A 6,397-nucleotide genomic window follows, 5' to 3' on the forward strand; every position below is an offset into this window, starting at 1 on the left:
GGGTTGTATTGACAAACTAGATCGTTATAACGACCATAGAATTTGGGAAATTCTGACTTTAATCGAGACTGTTGAAACCCCTGTACCATCAACTTGTTTGTCAGTAGCTTGCCTCAATCTAAAACTGACCATACGCAGAACAAGCTCTTGTGTATCGGATCAGTTGAGATATATATACATATGCAGATGACAATGGAATATTACTACATAAATATGGGAAGTTGACGATGGAGAAGCTGAAATCATCCCGTTTGTCATACAGTTGAGTTGTCAGTTTGCCGTTAATGTCTATTTCAAATAAAATATCTATATATGAAGCAGAAGTGGACGACTCTATGGTGTCTTTTATTTCGAGCTCCGAGGGATATATCGTATCGACATATGGATGAAAGTTATTATTGTTGACAGATAAAACTCGTCGATATATCTAAGTGTCGAATTGAAGGCCACAGCAAGATACTACTTCTCTTCTCTCACGAAGAAGTGTTTGAATGAATTCTGCTTCATATGAATATAAAGACAAGTTAATAAAGGAGCACAATCCGTGCCCATGGGGATTCCAAAAGACTGTTGGAAGACCTGACCACCAAAGACCACGAAGATATTGTCAATGAGGAACTCCAGCATATTTTTATTTCAACTTCAGAGTACTTGTGCGTGGAATCAGAGTGTTGTTTGATAAAGTAATTCTTTGATGATTGATCCGTAGATATGAGTATTTCCGTTTTCCATTTTTGTTGGAGAATCAACTGTCTATGATGTCAAAAAAAGTCTAGTCTTTAATTTATCGTGAGGAATGGTGTAAAGTGTTGCAAAGTCATATGTTTTTATGTTGATTTGAGAAAAAGTTTTGCGATTTCAAGTTTACTAAAAGTTCTTTAGAATTATTTTTAGAATCTACATTTGATTTACACCACTTCTGGCATATGTAGTCGCACAGTAAGCTTGAAGTTTCTCCTTCACAGCTGTTAATATTTTCGTGAGGACCAAAGAAAGGGGCTTGGTAGAGCACTTACTGGATCCAGCAATGTATCTTATTTTGTAAGGGTTTTTATGTAGTTTAGGAATCCAGTATAGGTACGGTAACTCACATTCATTCGACCCATTGACTGGGATATTAAATGTGTCTAAATCTGAAACATGGTTTTGAAGAATTTCATCTTTTGGGCAGTTGGAGTACAAGTACGATTACCAAAAGTGGAATTAATGCCAAGTTAGTTTAAAATAAAGTTGTTATAATGAGTATTACAAACAAAGACAATGTTGTTACAAGCTTTGTCAGCTGGAACCAAAACATATTCCTCATGTAACCTATCTGATTCTTTTATCACTTCTGGTTTACTAAACACAGAAGGATAGATGGTACCTACTTTTGTTTTAGTATGTCTAATGCGGGATTTTAATATTCCTCTTATGCATTTAACCCATTCTGACAATGTATCAAGTTCTTTTTTTTCATATTTGGCCCATCGTCTGGCATAATCTTCGACAGAATTCATAATAGAGATGAAGTTCTGTTGCCAATTAAAAGACCGAGGTTCTCTGTATTCAGGGCCTTTTAGAATAAGTGATTTGAGGTCCTCATTTTCAGCCATATCAACATCACCAGTAATGACATGTCCAGCTGGACTATAGTTGAAAGAAGATGAAGAACAAGAACACGTAGGTGGATTAAGTATAAGATGGTCTATATCTAGGCACTGTGAAGTTTGTTAATAATTTAAAAGTTTGGATGCAATAGTAGAAGTATATCTGTAGGAAATACTAGGTGTAGACTTGAGCTTAAGTTGGAATACACAACTGAACTTGAATGTTGCTTATGTTGACGGCATCTATTCCTGTGTTTGTAAATTTGAGCTTAAGGAACTGGTGGTACGATTTGGATGGAATATCATCCATGACCTGTGATGGTTTAAAGTAAAGAGCCTGTGAATTGTAACTTGTACATTTTTTGTAACCTGTAAGATAACTGTTTTGAACTCGAGGCTTTAAGTTTATCTTGCATTCATATGACACCCACCCAACATCATCCAGATGATTATCATTTTCAATGCAGGAGCGTGATATCTCTTTTAAGATGTCTCTGGATGTGAACCTGGTAACGTGTAGCGTTAATTAATGTACATTGTATATCTGTGACGGTTTCCATTCGAAAACACAGCATTCATCGAAGAAACTTCATATGATGCCAGTCTTTACTGACTATTAATTCGCGGGCGTTTAACGTTACACAAATAAATCGTTTATATTGACAACCACGTACCCACGCGAATTATCACCCAATAGACTTAATAGTTCGTACTTATATATGTGAGTGAGTTTCAATATAAATATATTAGATGTTGACACCATTAGGACGAGCGCAGGTACGTGAATATATGAGATGATCCAGATTTTTTTCCACAGGGGATCCAGATTTTTTTCACTGGGGAGTGGGTTTCACCCCCATTAATTTCTCTTGAAAGGGGTCCAGTCTATACTCAGCGCTAACAGTCAGAGTATATTCAATTATACTGCATAATAGACCCCCCCCCACCCCTTTATTATCGTTAACGATACATTGAGATTCTTTCAAATACATAAACATATATAAGTGCAATTTCTCGTTGTTATAAGACTAAGTGGCACATGGTTGATTTTCACTTTGTGCGTGCATGCCACGCTAAACTAATGCTAATTTTAAGGCAATGGTGGGGTGTTGGTTTCAAAATCTTTTACATGACATGTATACCATGGAAGGTTGCTATAGTAGCGGAAAACCCAAATGTTTGTTTGTTTGTTCAACAAAAAACAAAACTTTTCCTCATTTGGAACTGTCACTGCATCATTTATATCATGGCGTGAATGGTAATGGGAGTTTTTCCGTCTTTTGTTAAATTCTTGTTGTTGTTGTTTTTATATCGAAAATTCATTGGACTCGAAATTTCTCCGTCGTAGAGCTTGTTTTAAAGAGCTCGCTACGCGTGGACACCGGGGCCATTCGGACGGCTCGCGGTGCTTGCTATAATTAACACCAAGCGCCTGTGGTTGCTGATTAAGAATGTGACAAAAATTTTAACAACCTTCTTTCCCCCCGAAATGTCCTTGTGCGAGTAAACAAGTATCATTCCCTATCCCTAATCAGAAATATACGGGCAATGAATCAGACAGATAAAAGGTGTATGACAGTCTTCTGAATTTAGTCTTGGTCAACTCATCACTGCTCTCTTAAGACATTAATAGATAATATGTCCCAAGAAAGGGTGTTTTAGATTATATGCATTTTCTAGCTGTATATGTACTATAGTAGTCATGTCGCTAATTTAAACAAGATGGTCATAGATTTTACAAGTTTGGAAAGAGATTCCTTACATCTATGCACAGTTTGTCCGATTGGGTGTATCTTGTTAAACGTCTCTCTCGAGAATTTTTCACTCATATGGAGACGTCACCAAGACCGGTGAAGGGCTTCAAATCGAGGCCTTTGCTCGGCGCTGACGGCCATTGAGCAGTGAGGGTTCTTGAGCGTGCCACAACTACTGTGACACGGGGCATCCGTTTTTAAAATCATCTCCGAGGATCCGTGACATTCAAACCTGATGCTGAGTGTTTGGCAATGAAACTGTTACTACCCGTTTTAATGACTTACGTCTCTCGCGGCCGGGATTCGAATCCCGGACTCCCGAATGCGGTGCGAAAGCTCTAACCTCTAGACCACAGCGGCTTTAGAGAGTTTGTCTGCAAATATAATAAACATGGTAATGGTTTTCAAATGGGGTGACTGTTTATCATATGACATCCCCTTTGGGTCTGGCCTGGATTTCTCGAGGAAAAAAAACTTGAGTCGAAACTTGATCGCGGTTACTCTTTAACAAAATAAATATCAAGCTGCGTTGTGATACCCCATGATCTGTCATGATATCTATGATATAAGGATACAGTAATATTGCAAATGCCACGTTGTCATCAAATTCCGACATTCTCTGTGGTTGTGGGTTGTATTGTTCTCTCTCTAGATATTTAAAAATAATCAAGTCAAAGGTCAGTCGGGCTGTATATATACCCGTCAGGGTCCAGTCGTAGTTCAACAAAGGTCAGTCGGGCTGTATATATACCCGTCAGGGTCCAGTCGTAGTTCAACAACGGTCAGACGGGCTGTATATATACCCGTCAGGGTCCAGTCGTAGTTCAACAAAGGTCAGACGGGCTGTATATATACCCGTCAGGGTCCAATCGTAGTTCAACAACGGTCAGTCGGGCTGTATATATACCCGTCAGGGTCCAGTCGTAGTTCAACAAAGGTCAGTCGGGCTGTATAAATACCCGTCAGGGTCCAATCGTAGTTCAACAAAGGTCAGTCGGGCTGTATAAATACCCGTCAGGGTCCAATCGTAGTTCAACAAAGGTCAGTCGGGCTGTATAAATACCCGTCAGGGTCCAATCGTAGTTCAACAAAGGTCAGTCGGGCTGTATATATACCCGTCAGGGTCCAGTCGTAGTTCAACAACGGTCAGCGGGCTGTATATATACCCGTCAGGGTCCAGTCGTAGTTCAACAACGGTCAGTCGGGCTGTATATATACCCGTCAGGGTCCAGTCGTAGTTCAACAAAGGTCAGCGGGCTGTATATATACCCGTCAGGGTCCAGTCGTAGTTCAAACCGTGATCATCCTCATTCCTGATCCTAAAAGACGTCGCTATCACAATCGTATCGTATCGCATCATCTTGTGGTGTATAGTAACGTATACGAACGCATCTGCACCTACACGATCGTTCCAAATCGGGGACCCGGAGCGTGATGATCGTATGAGATCGAGGACCAATCGTGAACTTTATCGAGACAATCTTTAACGGATGTTCAGATCGTGACATGTGTCACCTGATATTCATCTATCGTGACCTTACCCAATCAAAGCCCAACGATTTGGATAAGAATGTATTAACTCGCATCACCTCGTAGCAAAACCTGAATGTTTTATTACTTATTCATATCATGCACCAAATCACAGCGAAATTTCAACTCTAGAATCTCTTATTTGCAAACAAAACACCTTTTTTACCATTCTGGGGAAAAAATCACACATGAATAATTATATAAAATACCCGAGATCGTGTCTTACTTTTTCGATGGTGAAATCATGCTTCATACGAGGTGTTTTAAAAAGGAACCATTAAATAAAATTTTAGTGTAATGAGCCACCTTAAGTCTTAGGTTTGACGCGGCCATGGCACGAGTAGGGCTCGAACTCATTAGACTACATTTCCTCAGAATATCCTCTATAGTCCACAGCTGTTGTAACTAAACTCCACGTTTCCGTAATTTACCTGTGTGTTACCTGTGGCGATGGGTTCAACTCAGGGTTGCAGTTTTAGATTTCATCTAAAACAGAGCTGGTGTCAGAAGATTAAGCACTGAATACCAGTAACATCCGAGGTTGATAAATGGCTTTGGATTGGAGTTCTTAGCTCCAGAAGAAGTTGAAGACTGTACATCATAACGGAAGTGCCACAAAATGTTAGATGCATCATTTTTGCAGACCACATTTTAAAGGCGTATGTTGCAACTGAACCAAAGGACAAAAACTCCAACCATCGGGACAAAAAGTGTAAGCATACTCGTGTTGGTGATAGTAAGTTCAAATCGTACATTTTTCTGTAGTGCTGCGTTGTGGCATTTTGTTTTTCTATCAGTATGCTCTCAAATAAGGCAAATAGGAACTTTTGCAATCGAGATTTTATCATGCAAGTTTTACTACATGTATGTTATTTTATCAATAAATATTCAAATATGTCCACATTTGTTAACTGTGCGAAATTGCAATCAAGAAAAGAAATACTCTTTGGTAAATAGTACAAAAAATATGCGGAATCGTATTTTATTTTTGCGCGGAAAGATTATGCCAATTTGCGGAAACGCGGTGCAACGCCTCAATCTCAAGGACTCAGAGAAAGGGGGCCATGATGTTCTAAGATTTCGTCTCCCTTCTCTCATACATGTAGATAGCGTATACCAAATTTGGAAAGAAGTTGAACATGCACGACATCGGAGAAATACTAATCGTAATGCCACCTGAGTATTCTTCTAGTCCACAGCTGATCTAAAATTGTGGAGGTAAGCTGAAAAATTCGGTGGGATGCTTACTCCCCCTAGGCACCTGATATCACCTCTGGTGTGTCCAGGGGTCCATGTGTGCCTCGTTCTGGATTTTGTTCGTTATCTTCACTTTTTCATCCAGGATTACAAATAAAAGGTGGAGACAATACATCATGTACATTCTTGTGGCGAATTTTTAGAGTTTAATAAAACTTTCGTACAAAACTTTTTGAATGATAGTAATCTATAATGATGCATGGTACTCTGTCTGGTGATATTCAGATGCCCCGCCTTCATTGAGTCACGTGAACCGACACAAAGATT

The sequence above is a fragment of the Ostrea edulis genome, chromosome 9, assembly GCF_947568905.1.
Source record: "Ostrea edulis chromosome 9, xbOstEdul1.1, whole genome shotgun sequence".
In the NCBI taxonomy this organism is placed as follows: Eukaryota; Metazoa; Mollusca; class Bivalvia; order Ostreida; family Ostreidae; genus Ostrea; species Ostrea edulis.